Source organism: Pituophis catenifer, unplaced genomic scaffold (assembly GCF_029215685.1).
Source record: "Pituophis catenifer annectens isolate HBS135680 unplaced genomic scaffold, rPitCat1.0.hap2 SCAF_1, whole genome shotgun sequence".
NCBI lineage: Eukaryota > Metazoa > Chordata > Lepidosauria > Squamata > Colubridae > Pituophis > Pituophis catenifer.
The window spans coordinates 255,235,039-255,250,344 of record NW_027256881.1 but is presented as its reverse complement, the minus strand read 5'-3'; positions in this window follow the sequence as shown (position 1 = coordinate 255,250,344).

Genomic DNA, 15,306 nt, shown 5'->3' with positions numbered 1-15,306 from the left:
AATGTAGTTTACCCTTGTCTTCTTTTAAGATTAAGTCCAGCCTACAAATGTATTGAATTAACTAATAGATCTATATGGCTGTCATTTCAAATATGACTCTGGGTGGCTAGCAATATTAAAAATAATAAAAATATACACAAAAACATAAGACCCATAGCAGATGGAAAAATTACAAAAACAACAAATCCTGATACTCAGGATTTCATTTCCCCACTTTTTGCCCTTAGGTTTTAAGGGAGAGATAACATATTACATATAAAATAGGGCTGTTGCAATAAGATTATATTCTTTATACTGGCTCTATGATATTTTGTATTGTCCTGTCTATGCCCCCAAGTCATTTCCTTTCCATACAACCCCTCTCTATTGCTCACACTCACTATGTAGAATTTCCCACGGAGAAGATTTTTTATTTATTTATTAAAATGTGCTAGCCTTCAAAATGCAATTTTCCTCAGGTGGCTTACAAAACATGTAAGATCGCATACATGCACACAAACCTTGCAGCTATAAAAGAATACATAGAAATAATAACATGTATCAATGGGAATGCCATGTTTTTAATAAGAATTCCAACCTAAAATTCTGTATTGTTAATAGTAGGATGCTTTTCCATTCTCTGCCTTTTAAAGATCGGTTAGTTTTATTTTTATTTAATAGTTTTGTTCTGTAAAATAAATAGCTTACTGAAAAGCAGAGCAGCTGATTGGGTGTTTTTTTTTCCTGTTGAAACCAAAGGGTAAGAGAAGAGGAAACAACATTCCCAGCAGCTGTTAAATATGCATGGGATAGGCCACATGGGGTCTGCAACCTTAAACACTCAAAGAGCCATTTGGACCCGTTTCCCACAAAAAAGAAAACACAGGGAGCCACAAAACCTTTCCTGTGCCTGACTATTCCTTGAGCGGCCATAAAATTAGCATATGTAGTTGAATTAAATGTTCTGTTTTCTTCTGAAACTTTTCTTTTCTTGGATTTATCCATGGTTGGACTACTGGGGGTTGAAAAACTCAATAAATTGCGTGCCAGTAGGTGTCACACATTGGCAGTTGTGACACATATTTTGAGTGACAGGAAGCCGCAGGAGAGGGGTGAAAGAGCCACATGCGGCTGGAGTGCCGCAGGTTGCTGACCCCTGGGATAGGCAGAGGATAGTCCTGGAGACCCTAGATCCAAGACTATCCTCTGTCTAGCCCATGACTTTTTAAAAAGCAGATGAATTTACAAGCTGCCATTTGAAAGGCTTGTGGGTCCTTACTGTAGCAGGGCTGTGCATGCTATGAATATGATTCAGAAGAAGAGTTTCAGATTTTTCCTGAGTGCAGGACCTCTCAATTATTTGTTAACTGGTCCTTTTTCTGAAGCTATAGGCATGCCTGAGAAAAGGGGCAGATTCGTCTGAAAGAGCTGATTCATTAATGTTCATGTGACTCTTAAAGCATCCTATCTTTTTCCCGAGCTCATATGCAAGCATGAAAACTGAAGAGCCATTTTGATGAATAACAGGTGTTGCTATGCTTGCATGGATCTAAGTGCTTCCTCCTAATTATTTTAGGAGGAATTTAGGAGTTCGAATTTAATGAAAGGAGTAAAAAAAGAAGAGAATTCCATATATTTATTTTTGTCAAGTTTCTAACTCAAACCTTTTGAGTTGAGTTTCTAATAAAAAAAGCTGACCCTATACAGCCAGAATACAGCAGCACTGACTTCACAGAGGTCACTTGTGGTTAACTAATTTCACCTGATAGATTTTATTAGTTGTGGCATTCTTTATTTTTGATGTTTGTGTTTTATGGTGACTATCTAGAACCAGAATGTTAGTTCCCTTCAGCAAAAATAATACTAAAGCAAGGTACTTATCATTTGGGGCTTATGGCTTCTCCTTGGAGCCGCCATTATGAGGTCCTGCATTTCATAATTTACTACCACATCATTGGAAGGACCTAATAAATTGTGGATATCATTATTAGTGCAATTCATCCACAGCCTTATTTCTTACTCCTTTCCTTTGTGCTTTCAGTGAAAAATTTCTCATGGTATTGCTATGTTAGGTCAAATACAAAGCAAGTAGAGTAAGATGAAAATGCTCTGCAGACTCATAGTTTTTCTGTTCTTGAATTGGACATCTGTCAGATTGTGATGTGAATAGAAATGTTGCTGTGAAATGTATTAATGTAGTGAGATATATTAATATATTAATGTAGTGAGATGTATTAATATTAATGTAGTGAGATATATATATGTTGTTAGTTGAGAAGTCGTGTCTGACCCATGGCAACCCCATGGACAACTTTCCTCCAGGCCTTCCTGTTCTCTACCATCCCCCAGAGACCATTTAAGCTTCACCATTTAAATCAACTGCTTCAGTGACTCCATCCAGCCACCTCATTCTCTGCAGTCCCCTTCTTCTTTTTCCCTCAATCTTTCCCAGCATTAGACTCCTTCTCATTAAGTGGCCAAAGTATTTGAGTTTTATCTTCAGGATCTGGCCTTCTAAAGAGCACTCAGGGTTGATCTCCTCTAGGACTGACCGGTTTGATTGCCTTGCAGTACAAGGGACTCACAGGAGTCTTCTCCAGCACACACACACACACACACACACACACACACACACACACAGCCATTCTCTCGTAGTCTGACCATTTTTCTCCAGCTTGGAAAAAAACCCCTCTATTTATGTCACTTTTTTCCAATGTAATTTCTTCTGATTTTCATTGTATCTGAAGCTGGACAGTCACCAGGATACTTCACTGTTAGGTGACTGCTAGACCACTGATTGCACCATGAAAAAATATGGCTTCATCCCTATCTCTCTATAACTCAGAGTAACTAAGGAAATGCATGAACTCTGGGATTCCATCAATAGTTTCTTCTAGAAGCTTTTTATACAAGTTATCTCCCATCAAATGGAACAAGAAAGCTTAAAATATGGAAGGAAAACTGGCAAAAAGCTAATTACCATCCCGTGTGTGTGTGGGGGGGAGGGTTGCGAGCATTATAGACCCAGCTGTTGAATTTGTTATATTTATGAAGTAGCATTAAAAGCAAGAAAAAGAAGTTGATAACTCCCGTTGCACTATAAAATGGTTGGAATATTGATTTGTACAAACTGCTTCACTGCAGACTTATGGCATAGTCCATTTTGTTTTTTAAATGAAGCAGAATTTATATCTTTAACATTAGAATTACAAATTAGCTGCTCCTGCAGCTTCTAGCCTGTTGCTATAAATTAGGGTTTATCACAAAGAAATTTCCCATTTGTTGTTGGAATAATGTGAGGTTATATGAGATGTATCCAGTCCACCTGCTACTGCATATATCTTCCCCTTTCTTACCTGTTGACAGCTTCCCAAGTAAACCAGACAGGAAACATGACAAGATGAGCCAATTCTACTCTATTGTAAGCAGGGGTGAAATTCACTTACCTACCCTACTGGTTCACAAATGAGCACGTACCGTGTGTGCGCTCATTTTGCTTGCACGTGCAGTCGTCTGCGCATGCGCAAAGCCTGCGCATGTGCAGAAGCTGAAAATCATCGCAAAAAAAGGACGTCATGACGTCTGTGTGGGTGGGCGGGGCTTCACGCAGTCAGCTCTACCGTATTGTGTGATCCTGTAGGAACTGGCTGAATTTTACCCCTAAAAGGCTATATTAACAGAATCTTGGAAGTCTGAAAGTACAAATCTCCTGCCATCGTATTTTACCACCTGATAAATTAGGGCGGATCCTTTCTAAGTTTCTTTCTCTACCCATTATGCATGGGGTGGGTTTCACATTTTTTTACTACCGGTTCTGTGGGTGTGGCTTGGTGAGTGTGGCATGGCTTGGTGGGTGTGGTAGGGGAAGGATACTGTAAAATCTCCATTCCTTCCCCACTCCAGGGGAAGGATACTGCAAAATCCCCATTTCCTCTGGATCAGCTGGGACTCAGGAGGCAAAGAATAGATGGGGGCGGGGCCAGTCAGAGGTGTTATTTACTGGTTCTCCGAACTACTCAAACTTTCCACTACCGGTTCTCCAGAACTGGTCAGAACCTGCTGAAACCCACCTCTGATTATGCAGCTCTGGGCTCCCCCACCTTTTATCTGATTGTTCCCTAGGCAGCATCTCTTCCCCTTGTTTCTCAAGATCCCACATACCATTATATCTGTCTGTGACAAATGTTCTCCAGAAGATCAGGGAGGAGGGGATCTTTTGGAAAAGATATGTAAGGAGGGAGATTGTAGCAACCCGCAAGAGAAACAAAGGTCTGTTATTTAACATTGAATGGCATCTTGCATCATTTCTATATCACTGATATCAATCATTTAACTGGCATAAGAAATAAAACCTGTCCAAAGCTTGCTGGAAAAGGCCCATAGAAACTGGTGATATTTTGGCTTACATATTGGGCTATATGCAGTGGTGGGATTCTGGGGGTTCTAGGGGGTTCGGCCGAACCCTTTGTTAAATTGCTGGCTCGCCCTGCCCCTTGCCCCGCCCCTCCGCACTACTATTTATTCCCAATAAATGGGGCGAGTGAGCCAGCAATTTAACAAACGGTTCAGTGTTTTTTTGTAATTTATTGGCCCCGCAGCACACCGAACCGTTTGTTAAATTGCTGGCTTGCCCGCCCCTCGCCCCCCACCCACGCGGCGCCAGCCTACCGTAGCCAGGGGTAGGCAATTGTGGCTCTTTTACAACCTGTGGACTTCAACTTCCAGAATTCCTGAGACAGCTTGGCTGTCTCAGGAATTCTGGGAGTTGAAGGCCACAGGTTGTAAAAGAGCCACAATTGCCCACCCCTTCCCTAGCCTGAGTTCCGCTGCCTGGAATCCACGTGGGCTGCCACATGGTTCCCCACCGGCTCCGGACGCAAGAGAGCAGGATGGAGAAAGCAGCTTCCACGTCTTCACTCACCCTCACTCTCTGCTCTGTTGGATCGCCGGCCGTTCGCTTACCCCACCCTCTCCCAATCTATTGCTGACTCCGGAGTCCCAACTGATGGCTAGAGGAAAAAAACTTCAAATTCTTGCCGCGGGGCTTCAAAGGGCCGCCCTATAGCCAGTGGTACAGCCAAACTGTTTGTTAAATTGCTGGCTTGCCCCGCCCCTCTGCACCACTATTTATTGCCAATAAATAGTGGTGGGCGAGGGGCGGGCAAGCCAGCAATTTAACAAACGGTTCGGTGTTTTTTTTGTAATTTTATTGGCCCACAGAGCTTCAGCATAGGCTAATTAGCCCCTTGATTCTATCGGCCTCCCGGCTCTCAGCTGATTTGTCTCAGCTGTTTTGCTCAGGGCTCTGCTGCTTCCTTGCAAAGAGTCCTGGAGCAGATTTTTTTTCCCTTAATCTGCTGAAACATGAAACTGAAACTGCTTTGCTGTTGCTGCAACGTTGGAAAATTAGGCAGGCAGAATTCTTTTCTTTTTCCTCACCAAAAAGGTAGGTACAAACAATGGGAAATTTAGGGAAAGATTTTAAAACACAAAAGAAAAAAAGCTCTATTTAACTAGGGAATTGTAATAATTGAGATACTATTAATTGTATATTTCTGAAAGCAGAAATGGTTAAGTTGTGGTTTGGAGGAATATATGGGGGAAATTATTTGGTTTATTATTATTGGTAAATATAATTAATTGATTTGTAAGAAATTGGATTGCATGGAAATAATTGGAATATTCATGTTCATATTGATTAATATACAAAAAAGGTAGTTATATAACTAATTGATTTATATTAAAATGTTGAATTTATATTAAACAACTAATATTACATAATTAACCAATGTGAGGATGGATATAAAAATAGATGGCAATGGGAAGGGGTATAATATAGAATAGAAGGGAAAAATTGAATTTGATTAAGATTAGAGATGAGGCTGAAGGGTAATATTGGTTTTTTACAAAAATAGATGAGGAATAAATATGGCAAAAAGGAAATATAGAAATTGTAAATTTAATTGAAATGACTAAACACTGTTTAAATTTGTGAACCGGCCAAATACTCTGTTCAAAGAAAATACATTGTATGTTTGTATGTGTGTTTCTAATTATTGCTATTTATTCATATTTGTTCTCTTTTATTCTTTAAAGTTTAACAATTCATTCTTTATCTTAATATCTTTATATTGGTTTGGGGTTGGCTTTCTTCCCTTTCATCTTTTTTATTGTACAGCAATCTTTCTCCTCAAACCTACCACCTCTCTCTTTTCTTTTCTTCTTACTTTCTCTTCCTCCCCCTCTTCTTCTCCTCCCTATTTCCTCTTCCTTTCTCCTTCTCCTCCTCTCTTCCTCCCTCTCTTACCTTCCCTCCTACTCTAATTTCCCTTCCCTTCCTTCATCCCTCTCTATTGCTGTATCCTTTTATGCATATGGACTACTCAGAGGGCTGAAAAAGTTATTTTTGACTGGTCCTCACACTTTTGACCAGTCCTTGAACTTACGACTGTCCTCACATTTTACGTTTTTGCCCTATCTTGTCACCATGGTGAAGAGAAGCAGTTGTGAAATGAGTGACATGGTTGTTAAGAATGCTACAATGGGCATAAATGATGACCAGTCATAAGTGCGAAGAACGGTCAAAAGTGCGAGGACCTGTCAGAAATAACTTTTTTTCAGCCCTCTGGGTAGTCCTTTTGTGCATATGGACTACTCAGAGGGCTGAAAAAGTTATTTTTGACTGGTCCTCGCACTTTTGACCAGTCCTCGAACTTACGACTGTCCTCACATTTTACGTTTTTGCCCTATCTTGTCACCATGGTGAAGAGAAGCAGTTGTGAAATGAGTGATATGGTTGTTAAGAATGCTACAATGGGCATAAATGATGACCAGTCATAGATGCGAAGACCGGTCAAAAGTGCGAGGACCTTCAGAAATAACTTTTTTCAGCCCTCTGGGTAGTCCTTTTGTGCATATGGACTACTCAGAGGGCTGAAAAAGTTATTTTTGACTGGTCCTCGCACTTTTGACCAGTCCTTGAACTTACGACTGTCCTCACATTTTACGTTTTTGCCCTATCTTGTCACCATGGTGAAGAGAAGCAGTTGTGAAATGAGTGACATGGTTGTTAAGAAAGCTGCACGGGCATAAATGTGAGATTGGTCATAAGTGTGAGGACCGGTCAAAAGTGCGAGGCCCAGTCAGAAATGACTTTTTTCAGCCCTCTGAGTAGTCCCTATGCACATAGCCACGCCCACCCCGTCACATGATGAGCTAGCCACGCCTACACAGTCACATGACCAGCTAGCCACGCCCACTCAGTCACATGATTGCCAAGCCACATCCCCAACTAAGCCACGCCCACAGAACCTGTTGTTAAAAAAATTGAATCTCACCACTGGCTATATGTATGTATATGTGCATGTGTCTGCCTACCATAATATAAGTTAAGTTTCATTTAGCCATGACTAAGGTCTTAAGAAGGGATTTTCTTAAATTTGATCAGAACTTTTTAACCCCATATGTTAGGTGCTCAACCCATGATCTTCTACATACAAAATATGTACTTTATTAGAGAGTTGTGATTATTATTTTTTTTATAGCAGGAAGATTTTCAGCTAGATTATTAGAATTCATATTGCAATGATTGAACAATCTTTTTCCCTGTTAAGCATCAGCCTGCACTGGATAATCTCCAGAGACAGTGATTCAAGTTCCTTTATGGTTGACCTTCTGTCTCCTCTCACCTATTAAATACAATCTACTAAATCTAAGGTTCATTTAGGAAACAATGTTTGAGAACAGAAGCGCCTTGGCATGATTTGTTATTGGTTCTGGGGAACTAGCATCTTATTCAGGTAACATCAAAATACTTTTCTTTCATAAAAAAAAGTCATTTTGGAAAGAGACAGGAGATAGAGAACATCGTAAATTTGAAAGTTGGTTCAATACTGAAATATTGAATGTTAGCCTTAGACAGCTACCATTACATTCTCTTTTCCTTTTGCTATAGAGATTTGTCATATAAAGTTGCTGCCCTTGATTGCTTTCTTTTTGGATTTTTGTAACATATTTTCCATTAGGCTTCCAAGCTAAAACTCAGCATTTCTGATTCATTAAGTTTAGTATAGATGCTGCTCAGTTTTATATATGTTTCAATGGGACTGGCTCCCATTTTCAGCAAAGGTGGGAAATTTAGAGCCTTCTTGATATCTCTACAGCAGGGGTGTCAAACTCGATTTCATTGAGGGCCACATCAGGGTTGTGTTTGACCCTTGGGGGGCAAGGTTGGGCATGGCCAGGGTGGATGTTGCCAACCCAATGTCACTCATATTGGGGGTGCCTGTAGTGGGCTCCTGAGCTCCGTTTTTGGCTGCGATGGCCTCCTGCCATTTGCTGTGCCAGCAAAAATGGAGCTTGGAAGGGCCGCACACAGCCCTCCCAAGCTCTATTTTCACTGGCAGAAGCACCACGGGCCGGTCCTTCACTATTTCCAGGGTGGCCCCGCAGGCCAGATCTAAGCACCCCACGGGACAGATCTGGCCCCAGGCCTTGAGTTTGACACCCCTGCTCTAGAGGTATATTTTCTATACACGTAGTGGCCCTTTGGAACAGTGGTGGGATTCAAAAAATTTTACTAATGGTTCTATGGGCATGGCTTAGTGGGCGTGGCTTGGTGGGTATGGCAGGGGAAGGATACTGTAAAATCTCCATTCCCACCCCACTCCAGGGGAAGGTTACTGCAAAATCCCCATTTCCTCCCGATCAGCTGGGACTCAGTAGGCAGAGAATAGATGGGGGCTGGGCCAGTCAGAAGTGGTATTTACCGGTTCTCTGAACTACTCAAAATTTCTGCTACCAGTTCTCCAGACCTAGTCAGAACCTGCTGAATACCACCTCTGCTTTGGAATGATCTTCCCTCCCAATATTTGGTTGGCCCCAACCCTACTGACATAGAAAGGCCTTAAAGCTTAGCTATTCTCATGGCTGTTGATACTGGGATAAATAAGTTCCCTTTTGGAGGTGGTATGAATGTGAGTCAGGTCCCTATTATGGTCTACTTTTATTGTTGCTTTTTATCTTAGTTGTTTTCTACTGTAAATCTCCCAGAATCTTATTGTTCAAGTTGGGTGGTCCTATACTTCCTTTAAACAAAATAATAACAAAATTCTTATTAGTTCTATCCAACATGGGAAGGGGCAAGGAAGTGTGAGAGCTGCAGTCTAAAAATCTAAAAGATACCAGATTTACTACTGCAGATAATACAAGATTGAGTAGGACTGATAATACTCAAGAAGACAGAAATAACATTTCAAATTATCATAATAGGTTAGACAGAGAAATTGGCTGAAAGTAATGTTACAAAATTTAATGAAGTCAATGCAGGGTTCCTCAGTTAGGAATTAAAAATCAGATATGGAGGCCTAGAATGAGGCATGCCTGCTCTGCTGATAGTACTTGTGAAAAAAGAGCTTGTTTAATAATTTATTCCGAACGGAATATGAGCTGACAGGGTGATATACCGCCTCACCCTAGCCCCCACCTCAAAAAGGATTAAAGCAATTTTAGGCTGCTTCAAGAGAAATGTTACTTATTATGGGATAGAAGAAGTTCACATTTAGTCAGATCTCTTACCTCAGAAAGGACAATGGAGAAATCAATGTGAAGAGAGATTGGGTTTATTGAGGAGCTGAGGCAGTTCAGCCAGTTCTATCCTGTTTGGGCAAACTGGTAGCGGGGACTGCGGGAGGCTCCGCCCACCCACCCAGACATCATCACATCCTGTTTTTTACGCTCTGGGCATGCTCGCTCAATTTTGCAAACTGGTAGCGAAGGTAAGTGAATATCACTCCTGACGTCACTTGAAAAAAAAAAAGTCAAATTCTCTTCTCTATGATATCAGAATGCAGCACACAGAATAATAGATTTAAGTTACAGGAAAACAGACCCTGACTGAATGTTAGAAAACCATCCTAGCGGTAAGAGCAGTTGCTAAGTGAAACCAATTACTCGGAGGGAGATAACATTCATTGGCAGTGTGGGAAAAGAACCTGGACATTCATCTGTCTGAGATGCTTTAATTTCCATTCTGCATTGAGCAGAGGAAGAATCCAAGGGATCTAAGTAGTCCCTTTCAACTCTCTATTTATCCTGCCCTGGTTCTGAGCGTAACTTGCTTGGGCTAAGTGTTCCCAGCTTCAGCTGGTAGAATAATAAGATAGATGCCTATTAATCTTTAGTTGACCTGTGACTCTGAATACTGGCAGTTCACTGAGCCAACAGCAGACTTTATTATTATCTGCTGTTCCCATTTAGACACTTTCGTTATACTCCAATTTTATAACTGCTATAATTTTTCCAAATGTGGCTGTGACAAATATGTCTGGCCTTTCATTTCCCACCACCTTGAATGTGATCTCATGATATATTTCCTTCCTTCCTTCCTTCCTTCCTTCCTTCCTTCCTTCCTTCCTTCCTTCCTTCCTTCCTTCCTTCCAACTGATTAACAGAAACAGCAACCCATCTTCTCATTCTACAAGATGAGTTAGTCATCACCTGCAAAGTGAAGGACGATGATTATTTGAAGGTGAGGAAGGAAGGATGAGAAAGGAAGATCACTTTCTAACAAAAGGTATGTATGTAAGAAAAGGTTCAGGAGTCCTTTAAAACCAGATTTCTGCCAGTCTATAGTTCCAGTACATCTGTTAAAGGAACTCAGCAGAAAATCAAATAACATGAATGTTAGACAGTCTTCTCTGATCTTCTACAACAGGGGTGTCAAACTCATGGCGTCATGGAGTCATCATGTGACGTATCGGAACTTTCCCCCCTCTTCGCTAAACCGGGCAGGGGCGGAGCCAGCATGTGACACACCTGGCCTGCGGGCTGCGAGTTTGACACCCCTGTTCTCAGTGGTGAGTTGCTCCCAGTTATGTCCAGTTCTTTAGAACTGGTAGTAAAAGCGGCGGGAGGCTCCGCCCACCTGGCCGGACATCATAATTGACGATCTGTACATGTGCAGAAGCTTCTGCACATGCACAGGCAGCGAGTGTGAATGCACACTTCTGTTGTGAACCAGTAGTAAAGGTAAGTAGAACCCACCCTGCCTGTTCTACAAGAAAGCACAAAGAGGCCACTGGTTCTTCTATCCTGCTCTTATGCAATTGCATATGCTATTTAATATTTATAGAGAGGTCTGGGCCATGGAACGGAATGACAGTAAGATATAGTACAAACATCTGGCAAAATACAAGAATGCAAGATTTCCATAGAAACAATGTGCCATCCTTAAGAAGTAGTTGCTTCTACTTCTTTCAGAAGGTTTAGTTAACAAAGTTCTATTAATGAGAAGTGCCTCATGTAGCATGACTGTTTTACTCAGTATCAATCTGACCTCTCTTACCATCAGATTCTCACATCCTAGGGAGCTTGCTTAGCACTTTTTAGCACAAGCTATCTCAAACTCTAGAGTTACTAGCCCCTCAGTTTTCACCTCTGATCTCTTTCCCTGTCATGGGAACTAAGTAGCTAGTATCTCATATTCTATAACATATTGTCTGGATGCAATGACTATGTATGGGGCAGATTTAAGATGGCAGGCATCGTATTTCATGCTAAGTTTCACCATAAGATAACAAAGCACTGGTGTCAATAGTGAATAGGAGCCCTCATTGCAATGGAGCAAGACAGGTAATTATCAGTGGTGCTGCACACCCCAAACAATATTAGGCTGCCAAAGTTTGAATGATCATTAGATGGCAGCAAAGAATAATTATTTTTTTGTATCTCTACTCCTATTTAAGAGTGATTTTTTTTTTTTGCAGTCCCATATGAAAGAGTTGCCCCTGTGGCCTGTGATTCAATCAGCTACAGAACAACTTATTGAAAGAAAGAAGAAAGTTTTAGAGGGTAGCTTTAATATTCGCAGCAAATCCACTTCTAATCCAGACTCAGATTTGAGACTGCCTTGGGTTAAATCACGAGGGAGTCCATACTAGACTTTATACAAAACAGGGTAAGAGGGATTCTGGAAGGAAAAATAGAAATCCACTTATGGCTCAATAAAAGCCATAAGTTTTATTGGCTTAAATAAAGTCAACAACAACAACAACAACAAACCCCTAAATTTAATATAGTTAATCTGAATCCAGTTTCTTCCTTTTAATAATCTGTAACTGCTGTACACATTTCTTGAACTGCAAGTTATACTGTTTATTTTCCATTTAGAAATTGTTGAACTATAAACTGATTATTTATGATGTCCTATATCTTGGAAGCCCTTTACTAGACTATGCCTTGAACTGCTTCCTATGTGACTACTTCTTTATCTGATTAAGTGACCTGTAGCTCTCAAAAGTTTATGGATTTTAATAAAAGTGCTCATTTGATAAAGTGCTACCAGAGTCCTGATTTTTTTTTTCCTAATCCTGTATTAATAGTGTACATTACAGTATGCTCAGTGAAGACCATATCAACAAGACAAGAAACAATGGATGGAAACTAATCAAGGAGAGAAGCAACCTGGAATTAAGGAGAAACTTCCTAACAGTGAGGACAATTAACCAGTGGAACAGCTTTGCCTTCAGCAGTTGTGGGTGCTTCATCACTACTTTATTATTAGAAAAAACTGGGCAGCCATCTATCTAAAATAGTATAGGGTCTCCTGCTTGAACAAGGGGTTCGACCTCCAAGGTCCCTTCCATCTGTATTCTGATTGATCAATCTTTTTTTGTAAATTAGACTGATACCTTCAATATCACTAGTTGGGCTCATACAACTGTGACCAAGGGAACAAAACTTGGTTAAAGAAATAATGTTTTAGCATGATTCCTTCTTATAAGGTTATAAAACCTGGGGCAAAATCCAGATGACCAGGAGATAGCAGCAGATTAGAAAATCCAAATTCTTCCTGGTTTCCATCTAGTGGTTGTCAAGATTTTGCATCCTAGATCTAGCAGTCCTAGATTACCAAAGAAAGAAGAGCAAATACTGTAGATAATCATTATTGAGAGAAAAAAAAAAGATTTCTTGAGCAAGGAAGACCAGACACAGTGAAACTTAGCTATCACATTTTTAAGGGGGAAATGACACAGTTTACTTTATTCATCATAAAAGTAACCAGCAGTAGTTATGCAAGTCTGGCTCAACAGTAAAAGTAATTGTTGGGTAAGATAAATGCTTAGAGCTCTAAACTAACAGGGAATTCTACTAAAGGTCATTGAGATGTATTCATGTTATTGGTTTCCTGCAATCAGCACCTTCTCTAGGAACTTAATAAACTTGTGTTATCCCCGCAAAAGCATTTAAAGGTCTTATATAAGTCTGCCAATTCTGTTCATCATGGTCATCTGCAGTGTTAGTTTCTCAGCTGGCACAACTTCTTTCTCCCTTCCTGAGCACTGGAGTATTATGATTGTAGACTGAATTTTCTGAATCTGGATTTTCCAACAGAAGCCTGAAGCCTGAGACAAGACCCAAAGTTTACATAAATTGTTGGAATATGCAAATAGATATGCTTTAAACTATGTTTTTCTGTTCTGTGTTTATTTTCCCCTACTGCTTCTGGATTATATAGTCTTGTAGCTTTTAGGGATGAACAGTTCCCACAAGTAAGGATAGGTGAGTGGCAGGTTCATGACAGTGATACTTTTAGCTCGTCATGGCATTTCAAGCTGTCAGCCAATGGAATGGACTTGAATTCCTCATTATGACACAGTAACAGTATAAAGCAATGGTCAGAAATGCTTGTTATCCAGTAAATATCCTAATAAAACAATACACCAGAATAAATAACATCTTTCCAATAAGTAACAAGATTTCTACAGAAACAAGCAAAAATGGTGTTTTATCTGTTCAGATTATATTAAATATATATGGGAATAAATATTTGTAGGAAAATATATTTCTTGATATTATCTAGTATTTCAACAGAGATTTTATTAAGAAATTAATAGATTGTTGAAAAGACATTTCTCTATCCCTAGAGAGAAAATTAAATGAAAAGGGGTACTTTTCAATGCACAGGAGCATGTACAAATACCCCTCTTCGAATCTTTAAAACTGTGTCTTTTTCTAGGCAACTGCTTTGTAAGCTGCTCCTGATTGTTTACACATTTGGGCGCATCCAAGCCATTCCTTGTCAATAAGGAAGTGACTTACCATTGCTTTTTCTAGGATTCTTTTTAGCCTCGCAATCTACTCTACAGCCTTGAGATCTCCTAGTGGTCTCCCATCTAAATATTTAGTTCATCTCGTTGAGATCAGATTGCATTATTGATGGCTTAGAATCAGGGGTGATTCTAAAATTTGTTACTACCGGTTCTGTGGGTGTGGCTTGGTGGTGGTGGGGTAATTTGACTGGGTGGGAGTGGCCAACTTTTTTTTTAACTTTTAAAAGCATTTTTTCTACAACCTTAAGAGGTTGCAGAAAAAAATGCTTTTAAAAGCCTCTGATGATTCCAGCTGAGCTGCATGATCATCAGAGCCTTTTTTTTTTACTTTTAAAAGCATTTTTTCAGCCGAAGAGGTTGTAGAAAAAATGCTGTTAAAAGTAAAAAAAAACAGTCTCCATCGCTACTGGATCGGGCGATCCGGTCCGAACCAGGAGCATTTCACCCCTGCTTAGAATACTATACAAATGGATTTTGTACTAACCTTCATTTAAAATGCATGGCTTTGCATGATTTATGAACTTAGGCACTTGGTCTCTCTCACACAGAACACTTTTCAAAAAATGGTCTTTTCCATTCAAGAGGAACTATGATCAAACCACTATTCAGTATTGATTAAAATATGATAATAGTAATGGAAAACAGGTAAAATTAATGTGAAGGTTGGAAGTCTTCTCTATATCATTTCTGGCTTCTGCTACTTTCCACTTTTAATTTCTAGTACCAATTCCACTCCTATCAGTATATTAAAATTATGGTTTTCCAAAATTAGAGATAACAACTTGTGATCTCCCATGTGTTTTTTTTTTTTTTCTGTGAGTCATAACCGGCTGATTAAAACAAGTGTGGGCAACTTGTGCAGAACTGAACTGGAATGACTTTTCCAATGACATTTAAAACTCATACAGGGAAGAGATTCAGCTTCTGAATAGGTGATTCTGTCTATTCAGTGTTTGCTGTTCAGGAATTAGAAGCTTATAACACTCTTTCTAAGAGACATTTTATGTTTCACTCCCAAATTGAAGAGAAACTGTTTCAGTCTGAATGTACCAGCACAAGAGTTCGTAACGTCGGGTCCTGTTCACTGAACAGGAAAGGTGTAATAACATGGCAGATGAATCCTAGTTTGGAAACTATGCACAAAAGGAGAAACAAAATCTGGCTAGCAAAAATAGGAATGTTTCTCGTTCCATTTATTTGTTCTTTTCTCTCCTTC